Below are 26691 nucleotides of genomic sequence, written 5' to 3' on the forward strand. Positions count from 1 at the left end.
TTATTGATAAACCAGGAGGGGACTTGGCAGTGCCTGGAAGGCTTCACTGAAGCCAGAAAGGCTGCTTTCAGATTACCATTGCCGACAATGGGAACCGCATTGCTAAAATGGCGAGAGCGATGCAGTAACAAACAGCGGTAATCTTAGATTACTGCTGTTTGTTAAATACAGAAAGGATGACATAACCCCTTCTAACAAGTGATAAAGGGGTTATACATTGTTGTAGTTAAATGGGGCCCATAATGTCCCCATGAAAAAGCTACTAATATACTAGTTTAGCCATTTCTTGTAGTCTGCTTTAACAAGTGTTTTATTTCATCCTGAGCTACTGCGGCTTACAGAAATACTAAATATTTTCGTTTTGGGAATAGTTGATCCATTTTAATTGTAGATACATAAAATCTAATTAAAAAAATTAAATTAATTAATTTAATCAATAAAGAAATAGACTAATATTGCTGTGTGAATATAGCAAATGTCCTCTTTTGTGGCCCAAATATAAATATGCTACAGCCACACAATTTGTACAGAACTGTGACATTATACTGGCTTATAGAGAGAATTGTGCAGGTGATGGCTTTTCCTTATCTTATTAAGTGATCAAGTTACTGATGTCAGTGCTCTGAGAGTCACATTGCTCCTCCCCCTCTACCCCTTCTTTCCTGCCTCTTTTATGTCTAAAATTAGGGCATATACATCTAAAATCAGTTGTGAGAAGAGTCTGTTTATCTGGTGACTGCCAGGACCCTACAGAGTGAATAATTAATCACGAAATCCAGGTAACTTAATCACGTTTTCTACATGTTAACTATTATTCCTAAAAGCTAAATATTTTGTAACAGAATATGAGAAATTAACCTTGCACATGGCAAAAAAGGTGGTGATAGGCTGACCCTTCTCAGTCACACCCTCTCAGACCAGGGCCAAAGGGACCGTCTACAGCAAGATAAATAGACCAATGTCATTATCTAATGGTCAGTAGTGGGTGTGGCAGACACAAACTCCATCCTCTACAGGGCTTATTATTAGATATGATGAGCTATATTTTCAGGTAATAAAAGCTGGGTACATTAGTACTCAAAGGAGCATTTGTGTATAATGTACAAGTAGATCCTCAAAACATATAGAATGTTGCTTATGTCTCACAGTGACCAATGAGTACATTTATGTGAGTCTGCAGAATATATATTAGAACTGATTAACAATTGCCTCATCTCCCAGTAAAGAAAAAAATATTTATATTAAAGTATATATATATAAACCCACAATATATACATACATTATTTTGTTAAAAAATGTATACACAGATATGTGGAGTTTCTGTGAAAAAACTATTTACAGCCTTTATCTAGTAAAAATGCTTGTGTCAGAAGAGAAGTTATTGAAAAAGTATGACCTACTTTACAGAAAAGTGTGTTACCCATAGAAAGAAATGCTTCTCCAAATCACATTAATAATTACAGTAACTGCTCTGTTGGTAGTGCTATGGCTGCTTCTGTCCTCATACTGTAGCTTATACCGTTATGCGATTCTGACTATTTAGCTCTGAGTGCTGACCTATTATGGGACATATTTCTCTGCATTTGAAAATTATAGTTGTACCACTACTCCAATATTTTATGTCTGATCAGGGCTCTGAGGCCCAGATGTAGCCTTCTGACATTCGTTAGTCTTTACCCACGTGAGAACCTCCACAGATTAAATCTTATTGACATATTAGAATACAGTGCCCCATTTAACAACGATGTATAACCCATTTAGCACTCGCTAAAGGGAGTTTGTCATCCTTCAGTATTCAACAAACACCGGTAATTTAAGATTACTGCTGTTTGTCACTGCAGCGCTCTCACCATTTTTAGAAGCAATGGGGACCCAGCAGCAGCCTCTCTGGCTTCAGCAAAGCCTTCCAGGCACTGCTGGGACCATCCAGGTTAAACAGTCATGCACATAGACGGAATGTCCTGCATGCGCATGACTGAGTAACCCGTCGCTGAGCGAATGACCCTGCCAATGAGGAGGATGTCGCTGGACCTCGCCGGCAAGTTAAGTAATAATAAATACCGGTAGCATATTCGTTTGTATCACTGAGATACTAAACAAAATATGTCGCTGGTATTTAGGTTAGTTGTTAAATAGGGCCCTGTCTATGAGGCATTTTTATTTGTTAATATTTGTGGTATGATCCCCAAAAATTAACATTCATTATCACCACATATAGCGGCAATAAGGAATATTTTTGAGGGTTATTTATTAAGCTTCAGTCACCCGGACACAGGCTCTGATAAAATCCCCTCCTGGTGATGAGTAAGAAGATAGTTGGTTGCTTGTGTAATCACTTTTCAGATGGTTTTGGACCTGGTCGACAGGGCTAATGAAATAGCCTGAAGGCGCTTGCAATATGGAGTAAAAAGGATTTCATACAATTAAAAGAGAAAATTAATCAGGTGAGAACTGTCAATCACCAAAAAAATAACAAAAAGAGATAACTGGTGTTTGCAGCGCTAAATAAACCCATCAGAAGTAATTCTAGCACACCATCAATTCCGTAATAACATTTATTCCATAAATCATATCAACAATATAAGTTCAAATAAATTGGAATTAATACATATAGCACACAAGTACAGTAATATAGAAAACAATTAGAAATTGTGTCTGGTAATATATAATTCCATAGAGTTAAAGTGGTATGTTAAATAGTTACTATATTGTATAGTAAAAATGTATCAATTAGCTGAAAGTTCTTCAGAGAACGACTAAATAAATTCAATCAGAATATTAATCATAAAACCACTGTTTTAGATTAAAAATAAATTGTACACTCCCAATTATATATTCATCAAAAGATTGTAGAGTTTATAATGCACCAATAAAGTGTACAGTATATGTAAATTATGTGTAGGAATACTTTGAGGTGCACAGCAGGTATCAATATTAATTATTCAAAAAATTAAGCTCCACTTGGTTTTCTGGAGATAAATTGTTATAGAGGAGATTTGTGCGATCGCCTGTGGAATGTATAAATTCATACAAAAGAAATATTGTGAAGCTCCAACCCCGCCACTTCACTTTCCGATTCCGGCGGTTGGGATGCCAGTGTCAGGATTCTGACAGGTGTCGGGATGCTGGTGCAGGGATTCTGACAGGTGTCGGGATTCCGGCACTGGCATTTTGAACACCGGAATCCCCGCTGTTGTGACATTGACAGCATCCCGCTCCAGGATGCCCAATTTTATAGTTTAATAGAACTGATAAAGTATATATAGTAATGAACCACAACATTTGTCAGATATAGATACTTATCATAATGATGGTCCACTCTCAGCAATCCGTGTGCACAGAACTGTGGAACTCAGCCAACTGCCCGGCAAAGGTTGGCTGTCAGTGAATGCCTGTCTTTCTTATACTCCACTTGATGATAATGTACGACTGCTGACAGGCCAATATCCTGTATTCCTCTGGTTATTACCTTGCTTTTTTTTGCAATTGTGCATCAATAGAGCCACTTTAGATGATCACAGCCAGCAAAGAAAATCAAAAAGTGTGCACCAATACAATAGACAAAAATTGATTGTTAATATTATCAATTCTTATTTAATTTTCAGTGTGACCACACAGTAAATATAATTTGTTTACTTATGTATTTATTAGCCATATTATCTCATAGTTGACTATTGTGCCATATACTTTTTAGGATAGATAACCAGGAAGAGAAATTATGTTTTCTTATCCCAAGCATGAGCCATTTAATCCATTTATTTTCAGATGTATATTTTCAGAATCCTGGTAAATCATTTATAAAGGACAGGGTATAAATATTAACGTGTGAGAGCGTGTGACTCGGTAGTACAGAACGTCTTTTCATGCAACTTTTATTTGCACAGTGATGCAAATAGGTAGCACAAGCAGCTTCTGCTAATTAAAATGATATGCGGCATGCCTATGCTCTATGTGCGACTACGGGTGTATCTACATGCGAAATGCTACGTTGCAGGGTTAGCGGTTGTGACACTGTAACATAGCTCAGAGTTTACAATCTATAGAGCTTGGGCTGCTAATTCATAAGCTTCCCATGTTTAAACATACAGCTCTATGAAAAATGAAAAGGAACATGATTTTGCGCGATTGGCTGTTTGGGCTTGCTGCATGGGCATATACATTTACATTATAACATATACATTATAATATACATTTATAACACCTATTGCGTACACTATTGCTTTTTAACATCTTTGGGTGCGGTTGGTGTGTTAAAATAAGTAAAAACTGGAGGCTTCTGTAGTAAAAAGATGCTCACTGCATACGTAGATGCAGCAGTGAATCATCTGCGTGAGCACTGGTCATCTGAGTTGTATGTAAATCATCAGGTTTGCATTCAACTTTGAATTATTAGGCATTGAAGTGTCTTCATTAACAGAAACAACACTAAAACTGCATTCATATAAAATATATCCACTTGATTGCAGTACTTATTTATGTAAAAACAAAACAGTTTAAAAAACACATTATTATTCCCAATAAAATAGATGCAGCATGAAAATGCTTGGGCTACATGAAATACCAATTTGGAAGGACCTCAGTTAAAAGGTTAAAAGTAGAGATCAGGGTTCAGTGCATTTCAACCCTTAGAGAGTATTATTTGTAGCATGTTGAAAAATTAAGAGACTCAAGAAGTGAAAAATAAATAAATGACTATACATAGAACATGTTTTGGGGATATGGTGGGGTGACTGATCATTATCTTTGGGTCCTGAATCATGGGTGGGTTCTTTAATCTCTATCATTAGCTGTACATTCAAGCAATTTTCTCATTCCCCCCTTTCTAATCTTCCTCACCCTCTTCCTCTCCCATGCAGCAATCCATCAGTTCTAGCACTGGCTAGTAGCCCACACTTCATATGCCGAATCCCAATAGGATAGCCGCCATGAAAGATGGGAATGTAGTACAACTGTCCCACTTTCATGTTGTGCAGCCAGTCCCTGTCTCTCCTAGCGTCCATGGTTCTCTGGTGCCATGTGCGACTCAGAGACCATTTTTTTTCCAGATTTCAGTTAAGGACAGGAAAGAACTTTTTCATCCAGTAGGGTGAATTGGACCAAGCAAAAATAAAATAAGGGGAGAGAGAGCTGAGCTTCAGTTTGTACTTTTTCTTTGCACCAGATACAGGTGTGCATATTATACTTGCCACCATCAAATATGTTTCATCTTCAGTCATTTTGCATCAGAGATGAATCAGCACATTATGCTATGTACCACCATATGATACTTATTAGCATTATATAAATGCCATCAGATATACCTGAGTATAATACATGTGTCACCAGATACATCTCAGTATACAATGGTTCCAGCTCCTAGATTTGGACATATTGGAGAAGACTAGCTTCTACTGTAAGTGCATATAAACCCTGCCCTGCTAGCTGTTTACTGAACCAGAACTAAACCAGAAAACTGCTCATATTATTGCTCTTTTATATATAAAATGCAAGCATTTTACATCGATGACAACATAATACAAACAAATTACATACAATAAAATGAAACGGAAGGTAAAGATGAGCCTGTCTCCAAATGAGCTTACCCTCTAAAAGTTGGGGGAATCACTTCATACATAAGGAATCCATTTTAGTGACTCTATGAGACACTGAGTAAATCTTGTAGGTATCCAGGTATTTGCAGTAATCAATGCTGAACACATTGTTTTTAAGTGGCAACATGCCATCTATCCATCTACAATGGGTGGTTTCTGCTTTGTGGGTCTATGGCGTCTAGCTGGCAATATGGATGACAGTTCGGCAGTACAATATGGCTGAAAATTTGCACTTAGATGCTTGTCCAGTGCTGACCATGTAAAAGGCCCAATCAAAATGTTTTCCTAAGGGCCTAGTTTGTGTCTTCACTCCAAAGGTTTCACCAGTTCAGCTGAGTGATCCGCACTGATGTGCAAATGTAGCCCATAAGTTACAATGGGGTGATGTCATCTAAAGATGGCCCAAGCTTTTTGGAGCTTGAAAAACGGGACATTTGCTCCTTGCTAAATAGGCCCAAGGCGAAAAATCAGTCAATCCTCCAAAAACAGCCGCTTTCAGAGGATTGACCAAATTTTTAGGCTTAATAAATAGGCTCTCCAGAATGAAAAAAAGAAAATCTTTCTTTTAAATACATTAAAGTCTGAAACAGTGCTCTTAGCAACATATTTTACCTAAACAACTTGAAGTGAGTTTAAAGTTTGTACAGGAAATACACATTAAAAACTATCTGCTTTTTTTCCTCATGAAAATCTAATTATCTATAAAACTGGTTTTGTTCAGTTTTAAACTATCTGATAAGCCTGCCCAAAATAAAATATTACACTAATTTGCATCAAGCACCCATACCTTACATAACACCCACATTCATTTTCCATATTTGCTTTTCTGCAGAAACCCTCGTTTTCACATGTATTTTGTTCTACTATATACATACGTCACAATGTTATTTTCTTTTTACAGCATTTGATGTGGTAAAGCTGCCACAAGTAGAAATACCAGAGTTATGAAACTGCATTTCCTTGTTATGTTTACAGCATGAGGAATTCATTACAGATAAAATAGGTGTATTTTTTTTAAATGTTTTTTTTTTTAACAAAGTAGACACTATTGGGCTAATGCAGAGTTGAACATATGCCCGTTTGTATTACATATCTTGTGTGAATTCGCATTCAGCATGCTCAGAAAATTAGCACATGGAATCCGAAAATGCATTCTGATCGCATTTAGGAACATAGATGCTGAACGTGGGTGCGAAGGAGCGTTCTCACGTAGGCAAGCATGTGTTCATGCAAATGTAGCTCATACAAACTTGCATGTCAGCATATAGTGTATATGCCTGTTAGGACATATATTTTTTGCAGATGCAAGTACACACAAATGCTTGTCATAAGCCAAGCACACTTGACCAGCTTTGCATATGTCTAGAAATATGCTATTTTTCTGAATATATTTATTTTGAGTATCATACACCACTTTTACTTCCATAGATCAGCCCTTACAGCATATTTGCTCACTGAATTTGGGGAAGAGTTTCCCCGACCAAGTTGGAGAACCCCCAGCATCACGCTGCCGACAGTGAAGTGGGCGAAATGTCAGTCTTGGTGACTCTACAGTATTTGCTATGAATTGTGTCATCGCAGCCCGGCAATTCTGGCAAAATGCCACAGGGAGCTTGACCATAATGAGGCAATTCATGGCATTCCACCCCTATCCCACTCACACAATCCCTGCAAAATATCCCAGGGGCAGAGCTGCAATGATGCAATTCAGATGACCCATCCCGCCCATGTGCTTTCTCCTCGCCTCGGACCTCCGGGACCAAGACTTGCCAAACTCAGCAAGGGGCCCATTTTTCATTAAATATTTGCGGCTTATTCCCCCAGAACATTTGTCCCACACGAACCCTGGCAATGGCCACAGGGCATGTGTGGTCTGTAGATCACACATGCGCAGGTGTCACAGCACAGGAGTGAAGAGAGAGCTGACGCGGTCACTCCACTCCCAGCACATTGCAGGGATGGGCCCCTTTCGGAGCCCTTGTGCCTACCTTTGCTTTTTCATACATTTATCCGGTATGATTACATCCTGCAATGCGATCATGGGCGCTAATATCATGCCTAGATCGCTTTGCAAATGCGATCATTAATAATTGTTCCTCCACGTATTCTATACCTTACAGGTCTAATTTAAAGTCATTCCAACAAAAAAGAGAAAAAGAAAAGTGTTCACTGTGGTGCACTGTTAGGGTCCTACATCAGGTTCCTAATGTTACGTAAAGTTAAACTATAACAAATCTTTATTTATGTATCTTAAACTAATAGTCAGGATATCGAGGCAACGTAATTTAAAATAAATAGGATAGATAAGTAAAAGAAATTGAAAAGGTGTTTAAAATAGCTTCTAGTGTCGCTGGTCAAATGTCTATGTCAGTATGTTCATGCTCTGTAAGTGATAGTGTCTTACAGATCTGTGGGCCTGATTCAGCTTGGATCGCAGTTGCTAATACACACACAATTGGCCAATTGTTGCGTTCGGCACATGCATATGCATCACAGTGCGCGTACGCAAACTGGCCACTGCGATCAGAATGACTATGCAGACCCATCGCAGAGTGATTGACAAGAATTACCGTTTGTGGGTGGTGATGGGGGGTGGTCAGCAAAACGTAGGCATGTCAGTGCATTTGAACGCCGTTGCATGAGCATGCATAAATTATCCACTGCGGTGCCGTATGCTGCCTGAGGCCTGATAGCGTGCGCTGAAGTTAGCAATTTCTGAGTAAGGTCAGAGCTTGTGCAAGTGTGTGTGAGGCTGCGATGGTACTCGATTGTACCAATGTTTTCGCAGTCCTGCTAAATATTACGGATGTGTGTAAGGTAAAGTGGGCAACCTTATGTAGTGCTGCGGTTGCATAGCGATAGCAATTAATTAGCGTACTATCGCAGTTGAACTGCGTGCGTAATCGCAGCCGCGATCGCAAGAGATCCAAGCTGAATCAGGCCCTGTATCTGTTAGCTCCTTCAATAAAATATATATCTTATTAGAGCTATTGCTGGTTAGGTTTGCCTCACCAACAAAGTTATACAATGTAGGTGATATCTTTTATCATAATGTTGAATGAGGGTAGCTGGTTTCATACTATTAATATGTGATAATATGTATCCCAAGTTGATACAAAGTATCCTTACAAGCTTCAATGCACTTGGCTAGTTGCAGCCTGAATAGCTGGTACAGATGGATCCACATACATCTAGCCTCCTGGCACGTTAAACAGCCCTTCTAGTCGCACCATGCCGTGCCATGACTCAGCAGCGCAGAGCGTCTTTTCGTGCATCTTTTTACCTTCAAATGCATCTTATTCGCACAACGATGTGAATAGATAGCACAAGCAGCTTCTGCTGATTAAAATGATATGTACTGTGTGTGACTGCGGGTGTATCTGTATGCTAAACACTACGTTGCAGTGTTACAGCCGCTGACGCTGTAATGTAGCATTTCACATGCAGATACACCCGCACTCACTCAGAGAATATACTGTAGGCATGCTACATATCATTTTAATTAGCAGAAGTTGCTTGTGCTATCTATTCACATGTGAATAAGATGCATTTGAAGGTACAAAGAGATGCTACCGAGTCACACTGAGCTCCCGTGTTATGTGTGGCGCGACTTGTAGCGCACGGAGGATAGATATGTGAGCACATCTGTATGCACTTGGCTAGTTGCAGTCTTGAGGACTGGTATGCACTTGGCTAATTGCAGCCTGAATAGCTGGTATGCACTGAATGATATCAGGAATTGCTGTAAAAATTATTGCTTGCTTTAATATACAGACAAGGAATAGCAACTGAAATTGGAGATATTGCACATAGCACTGAATAGTAGTGCAGACAGCAGGGTTTTATTAGCTGATTGGCCACACAGACACAGAGAGGCTGCTAAGAGTGCTGGAATGAATAAACGAAAGTGCACAATACTGAAATACAGCTGACACTGCTTTAATGTACTTGCTGGGAATCCACACAGACACTGAGGTGTGGTAGGCACTGCTCTGTTGTCACTTGCAGGTAGATCACACACACGCTGGGAAGCGGAAGCCACTGCTTAGATGTAACTTGCAGGGAGATCACAGATGAGCTGGAACACACAGAAGGATAACCTCTCACTGGAACCAGAAGCCACAATAAACGCTATAGCCGGCATGGAGGGAAGGGCTGGCTGTAACTTATGCGATGCAGGATCCAATCAAAGGCATTTCCGGCAGAGAGCCCTTCTTAATGATTGCTAGTGTGCACCTGAGCTGTGCACACAGACAAGACATGAAAATTAGTGTGCAGCTGAATCCAGCACACAGACAAACAGCTAGAGCTGTATACAGACAAGACAGGAATCCAGCTGCCTGCAACAGCAGAAACATGGATCAGGACAAGATGCAGTATCCCAGTGACAACTATAGCTGGGACCTGCCACAAAGATGATCCACTGTCGCGGATCCTAACACTCCCCTCCCCACAGCCTAACTAACACTCTGGGGGGTTGCCTCCCCACAGCTTAACCCTAACACTCCCGGGATGGGGTGCCTAACCCTAATTTCCCCTTGGAGGTGCCTAAACCTAACAACCCCTTCCCCAGGGACAAACACATAGTTACTCGGCCAAGTAGGTTCAGCATTTCGGTGGTTCGGGATGCTGACACCGGTATCCCGATCTCATTCGGGATATCAGCGTCGGCATTATGCCAGGCGGCGGGATTCCGGCGTCGGTATATCAACGACCGGCATCCTGTCCGCCGGCAATGTCACTACAATTAAAATATATGCACCCTAAAAGAGAGGACAAAGATACATCCTTCTTATCAATAATTCTCTGAGGCTTATATGATAAAATCCAGATAAAATTATCTAAGTAGGACGAATGGTATGATCCTCACACTATTAAAAAAAGAGATTTAGTGAAAGCTTGTAAGAATACTTTGTATCAACTTGGGATACATATTATCACATATTAATAGTCTGAGACCAGCTACCCCCATTCACCATTGTGATAAAAGATATCACCTACATTGTATCATTTTTGTTGATGAGGCAAACCTAACCAACAATAGCTCTAATAAGTTATATTTTTATTAAAGGAGCTAACAGACACTATGAGCCGTATTCAATTTGAGCGGACCCGCGATAATTTTCCGCCTCCCGGACTTTTCGCCTACTTCGCCTGTTTTGCAGGCGGAAAAGTATCGCGCACGTGCCCGAGTATCCCCGTATTCAGTTTGAAAGTACGTGAAAACCGGACCCGGTGAAACTTAAACAAGTCATGTCAGATTTGGGAAAATCAGCCTGACACCCACCAAAAGATGCTCTGACATGGGGTTTAGCTATGGTTACCCTCGATTTGGCTTGCTGAAGGTATTTGGTGTTTTTAAATGGGCTCTATAGCTGCTAAATAGTGTTTTTGTATAAGTGGTGAAGAACAGTATTCAGGAGTCTTTTTTGCAGAAAATAACTTATTCCAGCAAATTTGGGGTACTTGAAAATTGGGGCCAGCATATTTTAAAGTTGCTAAAGTTAAGTTTAAAAAATTGTGAAAAATCCACCTGCCGCAAGTCCCTGCAATGAAAAAAACACATGGGGCATACTTGGGGACCCCATGGAGTCTAGTTAGCTAGTTTTTAACTTTGTCCCCCAACTTTTTTTTTTCATCCCCAAATTGAAAGTGATTTTTTGGGGTGTACTTAAGTCTTTTTTTTTACGCAGTTTACCTTTAGGGGACTGTCTTAAGGCTGCATGGGGGTTCCTGCAATGTTGTACCCCAAAACCCCAATTCTGCACTTTTTTCCGCCTGCTATTCATCGGCAAAACTTTTTTGCCCATTCCGGCTTTTCACTCCAAATTGAATACGGGCCTATCACTTATAAAGCATGAACGTACTGACATAGGGCCTGATTCAGCATGGATCGCTATCCCGCAAAATGCACGCAACGCAGTTTTGAATATTAGCGGTGCTATGTAAATGTTTGCATTTGCATTGCGTTCGCAGCCTGACTTCCCAACGTCGCCTTACTCACATCCGTACACTAGGGCAACATACAGATGTGTCCTCATACATGTAACCTCCTTGAGCATTAATCAGCCCTTCTAATCACGCCATGCCGTGGCATAACTCGGTAGCGCAGTGTCACTTTTTGTTCGACTTTTTACCTTCATATGCATCTTATTCACACAGTGATGCAAACAGCTAGCACAAGCAGCTTCTGCTGATTAAAATGATATTCAGCATGCCTATGTTCTATGTGCGACTAGGGGTGTATTATTTTACGATACATAAATAAAGATTTGTTATATTTTAACTATACCTAACATTACAAACCTGATGCACCACAGCGAACACTTTTCTTTTTCTCTGTTTTGTTGGAATGACTTTATCACTAAGTATGTGGGAATCGGTATGAAATACCGCCGGCCGCATGGTTTGATTCCCGGCAGCACCTGGCCGACAAAAGCAGAGTTCCCAGCAGCGGAAGACCGACAGCGCTGGAAATCCCGATCGTCGATAGGTAACTACTTACTAACCTAACCTAACCCCCTAACCCTAACCCTCCTTAGGGGTGCCTAGCCCTAACCTCCCCCCCCAAGTGCCTAACCCTAACCCACCCCTTCCCCAGCTGCCTAAACCTAAGTCCCCCGGGGGGTGCCTAACCCTAAGTCTCCCCCAGGGGTGCCTAACTCTAACCCTCCCTCCCCCTAACCTGACCCTAACCCTCCTGGGGGGTGCCTAACCCTAAGTCCCCCCCGGGTGCCCTAAACCTAACCCTCCCCCCCTTCGATCGGGATGACGGGCGTCTGTCTCCCGGCATCGGGAAATGTCAGGCGTCTACATCTAGATGCCCGGCATTTCACCCTTGCCGGGATATGACAGTCGGGAAGCCAGCTGTCGGTATTAAAGCAGCCGGCTTCCCGATTGTATACCAGTATGTGGTAGCACTACAATATAGTCACACTGGAATAGTGGGAAAGGGATTTAAAACCACCGTCTATAAGTGATCAATTTATTTATTTATTAACAGTTTCTTATATAGCGCAGCATATTCTGTTGTATTGTAATTGTATTGTAAACATTTAGAGAACAAACCCCATAATAACAGACAGACATAGAGGTAAGAGGGCCCTGCTTGCAAGCTTACAATATATAGAATATATATAACAGAGATACCCCATTCAATAATGATTTCAATTATATATCAATATTGTGTAATAGGATCTTATTTATAAGAATTCAGATATATCACTGGTTCGGGATATAATTTTTCAGTCTTAGAAACAAGGTCTAATTTAAAGTTGTGTGTAAAGATGTCCTATTTTAAAAATCCATGTAACTGTAAGGGGGAGATGTACTGTTTTGGAGAGTGATAAAGTGGAGTGAGATAAAGTAGCAGCCAATCATCTCTTAATTGTCACTTTACATTGTGAGTTTGAAAAAGTTACAGCTAGGAGTTGATTGGTTGGTACTTTATCTCCGTCCACTTTATCTCCATCCAAGGCTTAGTAAATAGACACTGACAGGAGCTGATTGGCTGGTACTTTATCTCCGTTCACTTTATCTCCATCCAAGTCTTAGTAAATAGACCCCTGTGTTTGAAAAATGACAGGAGCTGATTGGCTGGTTCTTTATCTCTGTATACCATATCATTCTCCAAGACTTAGTACATTTGGCCCAGAATCGAGAATTTAGCTGTGTATGGCACAAAAATGCAACAATAATCACCATCAGTAGTTCTAACAGCAAAATGTAGAAGTCTCATAAGCAACATATTTACTGTACAGAGTCCTGTGGAGCAAACTAAAACACTGTATTTAACTTGCATTTGCATGGCATTACTGTAATGCACTTGTATGTTAATTTTCCTGATCCCTCTCTGCTGGGATGCAAGATAACATGCAACTCTACATAGGATAGATAGATAACATACACAGTACACAGTTTGCATAAAGATGCATATTTACGTCACATATGTGCAACCATAAAAAAGAACCTATACCTTATGTTAAAGTAAATTAATTGTTTATTTTTATAACATACATAGTACTAAGCTGGGAAAAAAAGGAAAAAATAAGAGATATATTCGTCATTTAGATATCCAATGAAAAAACACTTTCTGTACAATACTGTATGTATTATTGTTAATGTAAAAATATTGTCGCTTAGTTTCAGCCTGCCAGCATGACTAACATTTATGATTCATTTCTTAAAAGACTGATCTCAAGATGAAAAACCAAATGATTTTCCGACTCCTCAACACAGTGAACATTTCCTGTGCTGGCTTCCTGCACGACACACAGCTCACATGTTTGTTCGTTATCAAATGTATGGCACGCTTAGTTCAGAAATAAAACTATCTATAGATTGTATATACAGGTTGAGTCTCCCATATCCAAAATGCTTGGGACCAGGGGTATTTTGGATACCGGAATATTCTGTATTTTGGAATATTTGCTTACTATAATGAAATATCTTGAGTATAGGACCCAAACTAAACACAGAATGCATTTATGTTCTATATACACCTTATACACACAGCCTGCAGTTCATTTTATATAATATTTTTAATAATTTTGAGCATCAAAAAAAGTTTGTGTACGTATATGAAATTCATTTATGTTTCATATACACCTTATACACACAGCCTGAAGGTCATTGTATACTGTATTTCAATGATTTTGTGCTTTAAAAAAAGTTTGTGTACATTGAACCATCAGAAGCAAAGGTTTCACATTCTCAGTCATACTAAAAATATTCCATGATTTGGAATATTCCATATTTCAGAATATTTGGATATGGGAGACTCAACCTGTACTAATGTGTAAAGATTATAAGAGGCTGACAGCTTTATTATTTGTTATTGGAGGTTGCTGCCTAACAATAGACGCCACCACTTGTTATTCCTATAACTTCTGTACCATGTATTCCCCCCCTTCTTAGATTGTAAGCTTTACCTTCTGTTTTACTGTATGTCATTCTGGGGGACACTTATAAAACCTTGAAGAGAGATGAAGTGGAGAGCGATAAAGTATCAACCAATCAGCTTCTAGCTGTATTTTTACAGGCTGTGCTAGAAGCTGATTGGTTGATATTTAATCTCTCTATGAGATTTGCTAAAACTCCCCCTGAATATAATGTTTGTGTCATAATCAGGGCCTAAACAAGGATTTTTGTCACCTGGTGCAAGGCAGTAAATTGCCCCCCCCCCAAAAAAAAACTGTACACGTGTTCCTGAAAAGATTGTGTGGTTTCAGTAATGTGTGGTTTCAAAAACACAGTAATGCCCCTTGCACATTATACCACACTAAGTAATGCCCCCTATAACAGTATGACACACAGTAATGCCCTTTACACGTTATGCCACACAGTAATGCCCCTTACACATTTTGCTACACAGTAATGCATCTTATAATACATTATGCCACAGTAATGCCCCTTACACATTATACCTCCCATGACTCACCACCCCCTGTGTCTCTCAAGCAGCATGGCTCAGAGTCAGGCAGTCAGAAAGGCTGGCTCAGGCTGCAGCACATGGATGCTTGAGGGCTGCTGCTGTTTCTTCGCCCTCTCCCCTGTGGCCACTCCTGGAATGCTATGTGCGATGACACCACTCAGCTTGACATCATCACGCCCGGCAACAGCATTCTGGGAGCCTAGAACTCCCAAAAGCTATGGCCACGCCCCCTCAAATACAGCACCTGGGGCATGTGCCCCACCTCCTGCCCCCTAGTTGTGGCCCTGCCATAATCCACTCAATGTATAGCACTGCATATGTTAGCAAATTAATGGCTTGATTCTAAATTGCACGCGAATGCACATGCTGCAGTTCTGTTGGTGATTGCCAGTCTGTGAGTTTATGCAAATGTCATTACAAACTTGTTCCCTTGTGTATGTTGGTGCATGCTGTAATACTAATTGGTGCATCCTTATACACCACCATCGGTTGCACCATCAAAAATTGCATAAGCCCTATGACAGTTGCAGTTTCTCCATCTAACCACGGCCTCCTATACTTGCGGCTATATGTCTGTGAACGCAGTCGCTTACATTAGCATGCCCACAATGCTCCTATAATACACCCACTGAATTGTCCATTTTTACATGCACTAGTAGTTACCTCCTAGTCACCTAACCTGAGCACCCATCACTTTTCTGAAACCTTTCTGATACCATATATAACAGGGGGGACTCCGCACTGGATGAAAGCATAAATTATTGTTATATCATATAACAACCAACATGTGTTTAATATTCGGAAGGTAAATCCTCTCTTAATAACCCAGTTGGTGGTGCTCCCCAGGAGTGACAGTAATGCTGCCCATCCATTACACGATTAAACCTAGCGATTGACCGATAACGACCGTCGTTATCGCTCAATCGCTTGGAAATCATGTGCAAATCGTTCAGTACAATGCCCTAAACGACCAGTGATGCGCGATCACGACGGTCATTTCAGTTGTCCTGTTTTGCCCATCAATCCATCATTATTGGGCATCGTTATTGTTCAATCGTTCACATTTTCAATGCCAGAACGACCAACGACCTACCATATAAACATATATAGATTTAAATAAAAATGTCACCCCACTTTTATTAACAAATGGTTTGAAAATTGTTGGTCTATGGTCTATGGTCTTTGGTCTTTTTGTGCAATCGTTCACAAATTGTTCATGCACATGAACAATAAATTGATGAACGATTTGTGAAGATCTTTTGATCTTTCATCTTTCAAAGACAATACAAAAACAGAGTTGCAGATGCACTATGCGATCATTACTGTTTACATTTAAATTTATTACATAGAATTTCAGAGGTAGTTTGCATATCAATGGCCACTGATACGGGCCTGCCCACCAGCGTCAAGGTCACCTCACCGAGCAGGTCCCTAACATATCCATATGTATATATTCTGACCCTTAATATATCTATATCTGATCCCCTTCCCAATGTTACTGGGGCTGGAGATATGTATTAGTCCATTAACAGAGTTGTGCTCTTATATATACTCTAAACAACAATAGGGATAAGGAGTGAGTGTCTCCTATTTATAAATTAGAGTCGACAAGAAAACAATCTGTTTCTAGCACTTCCATTAGCTATGACATTTCAAACACCTGCTATAGTACAATGGCACTATGAATTAAGTGATATCATCACTCACTCACAAGTTAACAAACCATTAGAACTAATGGAACTAATATATATCTATATATATCTTAATATAAATTACAATGTAGGAAATATATCCTTTTTATCTCCACTGATATGACCTATGCTGGAGACACAACAGCCAGCTATAGGACATAAGGTTACTGAATACTTTCGATGCTGATTGACTAATGAGACTAAATGACCATTTAGGTCATTCAATTAGCAACCTTTAAAAGAGCTGTCCCATAATGACACAGGATATGGCCCCCTGTTGAGAAAGCCTGACCGGCGAAATGCGCGTACAGCTGCTCTCCCGGACAGTGTCTGACTCACCCCGCTCATCGCACAATGGCACAGTGAGCTGTACCTTCTTCCGTCTCTGCTGCTTCATAGTGCTGATCGAGGTAGCACAAACCAACTACCATCGCAACAGAAGCACTGCACGGGACGTGCAAATAGCAAGTATACTTTTCCCTATCCCCTGTCTGGTGTATACATGCCAAACACCTAACAGGGACGTCTCTCAAATGCCAAATACTAGCTGACTTTAACTATAACCTATTAAGGGAAATTGCCTATAGACTACTATAGTACATTTATTTATTTTCAGGAAATAGACACATGTATAAGTTATAAACAGCTTTAATCTCTATAAATTATTGGATTTGATGTGTAAACCCTAAAACAATTAACTCTTGACTATAGACGGTATCTCACATATGTTGTCATGAGCTCTAAATAAACTCCCTGAAAGAACGGAGGTATAGGGAGCTCATATGCTTAATTACGTAAAATTGATCAGTGTGATCCTTGCGGGAACCTCAGACGCTGTTTATGTGATATAGCTTGTTTCATACCATATATATAATTATGGCTCAATTGTGATATTACCACTGGTTACTTCAGTGACAAGCATATCCAGATATTTTGCCTTACCTTTCCCAAATTATGTATGGGGAACCTAAGTAACAGAGATATTCAACACTAAATCTTTGAAATTGATATAGGTTTGATTATCCAGGACAATAGGTTACTTAGTGTGCTGTGATTGATTATTTGCTACCTTTAATAACAACACCTTTACTATTTGATATGTCTGTCTATTTGTTGTGTATGTGGTGAACTCTAACTTTTTAGAGGTATATTTAATAAAAGTTACATTTTAAAATAATACTTTCACACCTAAATACAAAGAGTGCCTCCACAAAGGAGTTCTTTCTGTTGTCCTGCCTCACATGTTAATTGTAGCCAATCGATATACCTTTCTGATACTGTCTAAATTGATCACAACAGCATCTTTGTGTACACAGAGTCACGCATGCGTCATATTGGTTTTTTGACATTTTTATTTGTGTGCAATTACAAATAATCACTCAGCTACAAGAACATCGGCATTCTGTGCAGATTGTGTGTAGCTCTGGATAATAATAAAAGGCTTGGGAAAGTTTAAATGCACATAATTTGTTTGTTAGATATGTTTTTAAGTAAATCATTTTAAAAAATGACACAAGTGCTAACCTACAGTTTTCATAAATAATAGTTTTTGATAAGATAAAATTTTTGACGGTATGCGGTCTATCAAACTATGCAGCTGGAAAAGTGAAACTACCTAGGCAGGGTTGGACTGGCCCACAGGAGTAAAGGGGAAATCCCAAGTAGGTCTCACTACCTGAGGGCCCACCCACTCCACTAGAAGTCTGGTTCCAGACTGTACACTCTAACTATACATTCTTACTCTATTAGAGGGTCAGTTAACTGATAGAGAAGGAACACTGATGAACATGGGTGCTTGGTTCACTTCTATAGAAGCTACATCAAGATTTGCCTTCCCACGGCTCTCTCAGCCAATCAACGCTTCCCCATGGACTTCAATGGGAGTGAATGGCAGTGACCTGGTCATTTTGAGTTAGGTGCTGTACTACAGTATGTACAGTGCGAGTCCATGGGATCGGGATTTGCTCTTTTTTCTTTTAAAATCTATGGATGCCTACATGGACCCAAGAGGATTTAATCCAAAGGGTTTTTGAGTATGGATTATTTATTTAATAAAGGACTACAACCTCCTGTATCCATGTACTGTCATTATTTTAATATTTTCTTCACAGTGAGAGGTGCCAGCTGGCCCTTATTGTCCAGGCATGCTGGCACTTGTTGTTCTACAAGTGACAGAATACCAGGGCAGTCCTGCTAGGACCTGTAGTCCCAGGGCTGGTAGATCAGGAAGGGGGACACCATTTTATTTTTGGTGTCCCAACTTTTGAAAGATTTACAGCCCTTTTGCTGACCAGTTTGGGGCTGGTTTTACATTACGGCAGGGGGATCCTACACCATGTGTTTTCCTACTATAGTGTAAGACCTCTGGATCAGCCTGGTTCAGGTTAATGGAAAATCGGGGGAACCCACGCCGGTTGTTCCCCCGGTTTTTCATTACCACACCAGGCTGAAAGGTCCAGGGCTGGTTATGGATTTTTAATTCTTTTTAACTGTATCTATACGTATAATCATAAGAATTCTGCACAGATCATAGTAATCTGTGCACTGTTTCTCCCAAACTCACCTGTCTCAGGCAGGGATATTGTAGAGGGAATCGGTATTAATGGTTCGAATGCCAATGCCGGAAGACCGGCAGCAGTGAAGATTCCCGACAGGTGAGCAAATAGACTATCGCTAACCATGTCCTCATGTGGGAACTGTCAGGAGCCGGAGCCAATCAGCATCCACTCTACAGTTAGCGGCCGCTGATTGGCTGGCGGCTCCTGATAGTTCCACAAGTGCCAAAGTGCAGGCATGCTGGCTCCTGTACTTCCACTGTAAAATACAATAGTTTACTACTATTTAACACTTTATTACCCCCGTACCCACAGCCCAGGGGTGCGGGGAAGAGCCCCAGGCTTCAGACCAAGCCTGGGGTTTCTGGAGAGAGAGGACCCCTTCTTGGGGGGTCCCCACCTCCCCTGAGATCCCAGGCTTGGCCCGAATGGCTTCAGAGTTAATGCTTTGGCCATGGAGCCCTGGTGATAGGGTCTCCTGGCTGTGGCATTACACCCCAGTCGGTTTGGATACAGTGCTGGTTTTAAATATAGGGGGACACCTACGCAATTTTTTTATCCCTATATTTTAAACCAGGACTGGCCCTGCAGCCTGGTGCTGGTTCCTAAATTACGGTGGAACCCTACTCGTTTTGTTCCCCATAAATTTTGGAACCAGGAATGGCTGACCGGTCCGGGGCTGGTTATGCTTTGGGGGGGGGATCCTACGTCATTTAAAAAAAAAAAATCAACCCTATTTTTTATATTTACAGGCAGAAATATATACAAATCACACTGATCTGTGTATGTTTCTGTCAAACTCGCATCTCCGGAGGTGAGTGTTTAAAACTTCAATTTGGCAGAGAGTTTGCTGTCATCTCACCTGAAATTGTCATCTTGATTCTTGCTAAATTTGTGAGCTGTATATTTTAGGTGAATAGTACTTCCGAGTTTGCCCGATGGTGATAAGATTCGAGTTTGCGATCTCACCCGAGTTTTACGAGTGAGAAGAGAGAACTCTCTCCCAAACTCACCAGAGTTTGCCTTTAGTAAATTTGCGAGATTAAAAACATGCCTAAACTCACCAGAGATTGTCATCTCGATCAGAATCAATTCTTAGTAAATTTACCCCTTGGTCCGATGTTCTAACTTGTTCTAACTTGCTCTAATTTTTGGTCGATTTGCGTTTGGTTTTGACTTTAGTGAACTCCAATTTTTTGGTTTTGGCTTTAAATTTCTTTAAAAATTGATAAAAACTGCTAAAATAATGTAACTTGGACCTGTTTTTGTTCCTATAGTATTATTAACATCAATAACATTAATTTCCAGTCACTTTTGACTACCTCACAGCACCTGAAATCATGAGGGAGAGACTTAAATGCAAATCCAATATATGAAAATTCAGCTTTTAGATCCGAGTTCTGAACTTAGCAAGTCGGGACTCAGTGCTACTCAGAACCCCAAAGTGATTTGAGCTGGAACTTGCTTCGACTCTAAACCCCAAACTTTGAGTGTGTTTGGTTTTCAGCAAAACAGAACCGCTCATCTCTATTTCAAACTTCTTGTTTTCTTGTACTTGAGTTTTACATGCCCTTGACAGCTCTCCAGTGTTCTTTTCCTGGATTGTTTGTGAATTCACAGCATGGGTTATGCCAACACTTGCACACATTAAAGTTCCAATGGCACTCTGGTAGGGAACTTTTCTCATTTCCACAGTTTCTGCATCTGTCGTCAGACACATGGGGCTAAATGTAATAGACTACGAGCCGCCTCCAGTGCAGAATACAAGCAAGTATTCCTGTATTTTTAAAGCAACAAGCATGTTAAATTCTAAACTAGCTTGGTTTAGCTTTGGCATGCTTGCTTCTTTAAAAATACAGGCATACTTGCATGTATTCCCTCTGCGGCGTCAGCTCACAGTCTATTATACTTAGCCCATAGCCTTCAAGATTTTCATGCTTTTGTTGATTGGTGTGCTGACTACTTTGTCATTTGTTATTCCAAATTAGTTGAGCATACAGTAGCTTCAATGTGGCCTTGTTGATCTATGGTAACTGTCCAAGCACTAATGTTTCCATTGATCCTCAGACATAACAATTGGTGAAATTTGAACTTGTAACTTGGTAACAACTTGACATTGGCCATTTGGGTCTCTTGTCCTGAAAGCAGTAGATCATCTTCTCAAGTATGATGAATAAGCCTCTGTCTCTCCACTTGTAGTATAGACAATGGTCAGTTTTTAAACAGAGGGCATGATTCAAAGATGGATAGTGATGCGATCGCAGCTGCGATTTCGTATGGAATACAGCTGCAAAGATATGCTAATAGTTCCAAAGCTTGCTAGAGCATTAGAACTCCCACCGCTGCCTTCACATATGTGTACAATGTCTCTTACCTGTGTAAATATTGGTAACTTCAATGCACATCGAGCGGCCATCTTGCTGTTGCAGCAGGTCTGACCAGCCGCAGACTCGGCAGCTCTCCTGACACGCAGAGGGCTCTCATGCAGCATATGCAATTGCAGTGGCTAATTTATGCACGCCAATGAAATGGCATTCAAACAGACAGAAATGCCTGCATTTTTCTGACCACCCCCCTGTTACCACTCCCAAACTCTGATAACCTGTCACTCACTTTATGATGGATTACTCAGTGTGTCCGTAATCGCAATGGGATTGATGCTACAGTGCAGCTTATGCAACAGTCACTCTATCTGCGTAAATATCAACATTGCATAAATCTCTGAATCAGGCCCAGAGGCCATCTCTAGGAGTACACTGTCTAGCACTTCAGCTACCAGCAGTGGCCACTTTTGATAAGCCCAAGCGATGATTTCTTCAGAAGACTACTGTTCCCTCTGGGAATACTATATATCTGCATTGTTCCAGTGGTTCCATGTAAATTTCCTCTTTTAGTTCATCATTTAAGTAGTCTGAACCAAAGTCCAGCTAGTATAGTAGGAAATCATGCATAGTACAGGTGGCAATGACCATGTGTTGCTGTGTAGCTTTATTGTATTGCAACAAGTAAGAATATTTCCCCATAGACAATGCTGGATTTTTTAGTGTAACCCTTGATAATAAGTCGAGCTTTGATATGAGTTAGACTTCCATCGATGTTCAGTTTTTTTGCAGAAGACTCACTTGTATTTGTTGGTGATATGGTCACTTGGCCTGTCTAAAATTTTCCATGTCATTGTTGTTTGAAGCTGTAATCTCTTTCTCTATGGCTGATTTCTATTCTTGTCAGTCACTGCATGACATTGGTTCTTGGAGGGTTTGCGGATCACAACAGACAAAGGCTTGGTTCAGAGATGGATGCAGTGTCGATACTGCATGCAGTTGGGTGATGTTTTCAGTCTGCACATGCGTCTAAGTCACACTGTGCATACTTCCCAATGGTTATCACCGGGAGTTATAGAATTAATTTAGTCACAAGAGCCATGGATTTCTGTGGCCGTTCCTTGGGGCTAACTGGAAAGTGGTTAGGCAGATGCGGGTGAGACATGGGCAAGCAGCTGACTGTTTTGTGTCTAAAGACTAGGGATGTGTGCTGACCCCCGTGTTTTGGTCTTAGATCTGTATCTCCCCTGGTTTTGGATCTGGGTTGGTTTTTCCAAAACCTCCCTTCCGTGTTTTGTATTTTGTTTTTGTATCTGGATTTTTTCTTAAAAATCAGAAAAACAGCTAAAATCACATAAAATGGGCCTGTTTTTGTTCCTACAGTATTATTAACCTCAATAACATTTTTTCCACTCGTTTCCAGTCAATTTTGACCATCTCACAGCTCACAATATTGATTTTTTTCATCTAGTTAAGGGCCAAAAGGTTGCATCTAGCTAGCTGGCTCAAAACTGAGCAATAAATAGAGTTGAGGACTGTGCAAAGGTGATGGTTAAGGTATCCCTTGAGGATTGTGGAATTGATAGTTGATAATTGATACAGTCACTGACTGAAGTAAGAATTGATTGTTGATAGTTGGTGCAGCCACTGGCTGAAGTAAGAATTGATAGTTGATAGTTGGTGCAGCCACTGGCTGCAGTAAGAATAGTTGATACTTGATAATTGGTGCAGCCACTGGCTGAAGTAAGAATAGTTTATATTTGATAATTGGTGCAGCCACTGGCTGAAGTAAGAATTGATAGTTGATAGCTGGCGCAGCCACTGGCTGATGTACGAGTAGTTGATACTTGATAATTGGCGCAGCCACTGGCTGAAGTAAGAAGAGCTGATACTTGATAATTGGTGCAGCCACTGGCTGAAGTAAGACTAGTTGATATTTGATAATTGGTGCAGCCACTGGCTGAAGTAAGAAGAGTTGATATACTTGATAATTGGTGCAGTCACTGGCTGAAGCAAGAAGAGTTGATACTTGATAATTGGTGCAGCCACTGGCTGAAGTAAGGATAGTTGATAATTGGCACAGCCACTGGCTGAAGTAAGAAGAGTTGATACTTGATAATTGGTGCAGCAACTGGCTGAAGTAAGAAGAGTTGATACTTGATAATTGGTGCAGCCACTGGCTGAAGAATTGATAATTGGTGCAGCCACTGGCTGAAGTAAGAAGAGTTGATACTTTATAATTGGTGCAGCCACTGGCTGAAGAATTGATAATTGGTGCAGCCACTGGCTGAAGTAAGAAGAGTTGATACTTGATAATTGGTGCAGTCACTGGCTGAAGTAAGAAGAGTTGATACTTGATAATTGGTGTAGCCACTGGCTGAAGTAAGAATTGATAGTTGAAAGTTGGCGCAGCCACTGGCTGAAGTAAGAAGAGTTGATACTTGATGATTGGTGCAGTCACTGGCTGAAGAATTGATAATTGGTGCAGCCACTGGCTGAAGCAAGAATAGTTGATACTTGATGATTGGTGCAGCCACAGGCAGTGATAGCTGTGGCTAACGCGCACACACACAGAAAAAACCCCACTTAATATATATATTTTTTGCACTTGCACTGAAAGAGGAAGCAGCCTTTTGATAAACGACACCTGCAGCATCCCTGCACAGCTACATTGCTGGTGATAAGTGTGGCTAATGCGCACACACACAGACAGAGAAAAAAACAACATTGATTGATTCATTTTATTTTTGGCACTTGGGGGGGAGCACCCCTGCATGAGGCAGCAACCCCATTGATAAACAACACAGGCAGCACCCCTGTGCAGCTACATTGCTGATAAGTGTGGGTAACGTGCTCACACACACAGAAAAATAAACAATTTCTTTATTTGTTTCACACTGGGGGTGAAGAGCACCCCTGATGAACAGGGCACCCCCTGGACAACACAGCAGCACCCCTTATGGACTGCAGTGACACAGGAGCCACTGAAGCCCCTCTCTTCTGTCTGCAGCACAGCTCCTAGTATGGAGTAACACAGCCCTTATGGACAACAGGCACAGCATAGCCCAGCACAGCAGCCAGCCCTTGTATGGAGTGGACAACAGCCAGCCTGCCCATATGACAAGTGACAACAGCCAGCCAGCCCCTTTGCAGTATGGACATTAAGCAGCCAGCCCCTTTGCAGTATGAACATTAAGCAGCCAGCGACAACAGTAGCCAGCCCCTATGCACACACAGCAACAGCACAGCACAGCAGAGGTGTTCTGTTCTGTTCCAGCAGAGGTGATGTCAGCTAGATGGCCACCCCATCAATTTAGTGGTTCAGAATTTTCTTTAAAAAATAATAAAAGGGGCATGCAGGAGATGTTGTCTGTGGCCATTACAATTTCTGGACATTCATAAACCATAAAATTAAAAATGTCAGGCAGCAATGCCCCAAACAGCACATAATGCAAAGAAAAGAGGTGCAAGATGGAACTGTTCTTGGGCCCTCCCACCCACTCTCATGTTGTATATATGAAACAGGACATTCACAGTTTAACAAATCAATCACTTCAGCGACAGGGACTGCCACTTGTTGCTGTAATGATTGGTTTGTTTGGACCCCCACAAAACAAGCTGCCAATGTGCAGTGGACATTGGTGGCAATCATCCCATACACAAACTGGCTTTACAACATAGGCACTAGAATCCACCATTACAGATGCTTCTGTAGGTTTTTTTACTTAATTGCTGATAAAGGTCTTCCACGTGGAATTTGTAATTCATTTTGATGAACATAATCTTTCCCACATTCTGGGGAAGTAATCTCCTATGCCAGGGGTGGGGAACCTGTTTTCTGCCGAGGGCCATTTTGATATATATAACATTATTCGTGGGCCCGATGCAGGCCATGGCCCCTCCGTGTGATGTCACACAGGGATGGGGCCACAATCGTCAGTGATTACTGCAATGTTTGGAGCATCCTGAGCATGCTCCAGGTAGCTGTTAGGACAGCGGTGTGACCATCTGAAGCATCCTAAGGACACTCCAGGCAGCACTGCTGCATAGATTCTGGCTGCATGGTGCCAGTATAGGCACCCTGCTATCCAGATGAGGCTAGCAGAAAAAAGGGGCCAGACCAAATGATACAGGGGGCCTTATATGGGTCCCTGGCCTGAGGTTCCCTATCCTACGCCAGCACTGACAGGTTCTCGGCTGCGCTGTAAACTCTTTCAGAGTACACACTGGAGGGTGGGCAACTTAAGTAGAGCAAAGCCAGTTAGTATAATGGACTCCAAATTGCCAGTAGTGAAATGGACGGTCTGCCATGCTATTATTTGGATGCTATCCCAAAAATAATCATCCACCACTCTCTGAATGGTGACCATATCAGACAAAGTCAATGTAGACTTGTCACTCATTGTATGCAGTTCTTTCAGACCCAACCAATTGTCATTAGTTTTTGCTGACTGATCTGCATCACCACCAGCAGTGGGTCTCTTAAGAAAATGTAGTTCTTTCCTGGCAGCTGCAGAAACTGAAGGAGATGATGCCATGTCAGGTGCTGCTTGAGCTGACAATTTTTTCACCAACAGCTCTTTGCATCTTCTCAGATTTATGTTCATCGCAAAGAAAGACACAAGGTATGACTTAAACCTAGTATGGTTGCCAAAGTATAGTGATCTGATTTCAATAGATTGACGACCCTTGGATCCTGGCAAATGAAAGGCTTGATCTACAAGTCCAACATACTTAGTGGAATCACTCCATTTCAGTTCCTCCTTCAGTTTCTCCAGCTGCTTTTGCAAAAGTCTGATTAGGGGAATGACCTGACTCAAGCTGGCAGTGTCTGAACTAACTTCACATGTGGCAAGTTCAAAAGGTTTGAGAACCTTGCATAACATGGAAATTATGCTCCACTGGGCTTAACTAAGGTGCATTCCTGCTCCTCTCCCTATGTCATTGGCCATAGTGTAGCCTTGGATGGCCTTTTGCTACTCCTACATCCGCTGAGGCATATAGAGTGTAGAATTCCACCTAGTTACTAACTCTTGCTTCAGCTGATGACAGGGCAAATTCAACAGTTCTTGTTGGTTCTGCAATCTGACATGCAGTTGC

General features: G+C 41.0%; 1 protein-coding gene across 1 annotated transcript in view; it reads left to right on the forward strand.

Moving 5' to 3' along the window:
* Window positions 1–719: 719 nt before the first annotated feature.
* ZAP70 (zeta chain of T cell receptor associated protein kinase 70) overlaps window positions 720–26691 on the forward strand; it is a 107387-nt gene continuing 81415 nt past the window's right edge. Inside the window, exon 1 of the mRNA XM_088448894.1 lies at window positions 720–779. The gene's annotated coding sequence lies outside the window, so the exon portion shown is untranslated. The remainder of the gene's footprint in view (window positions 780–26691) is intronic.

Source organism: Taudactylus pleione, unplaced genomic scaffold (assembly GCF_031769625.1).
Source record: "Taudactylus pleione unplaced genomic scaffold, aTauple2 ptg000471l, whole genome shotgun sequence".
Classification (NCBI taxonomy): Eukaryota; Metazoa; Chordata; class Amphibia; order Anura; family Myobatrachidae; genus Taudactylus; species Taudactylus pleione.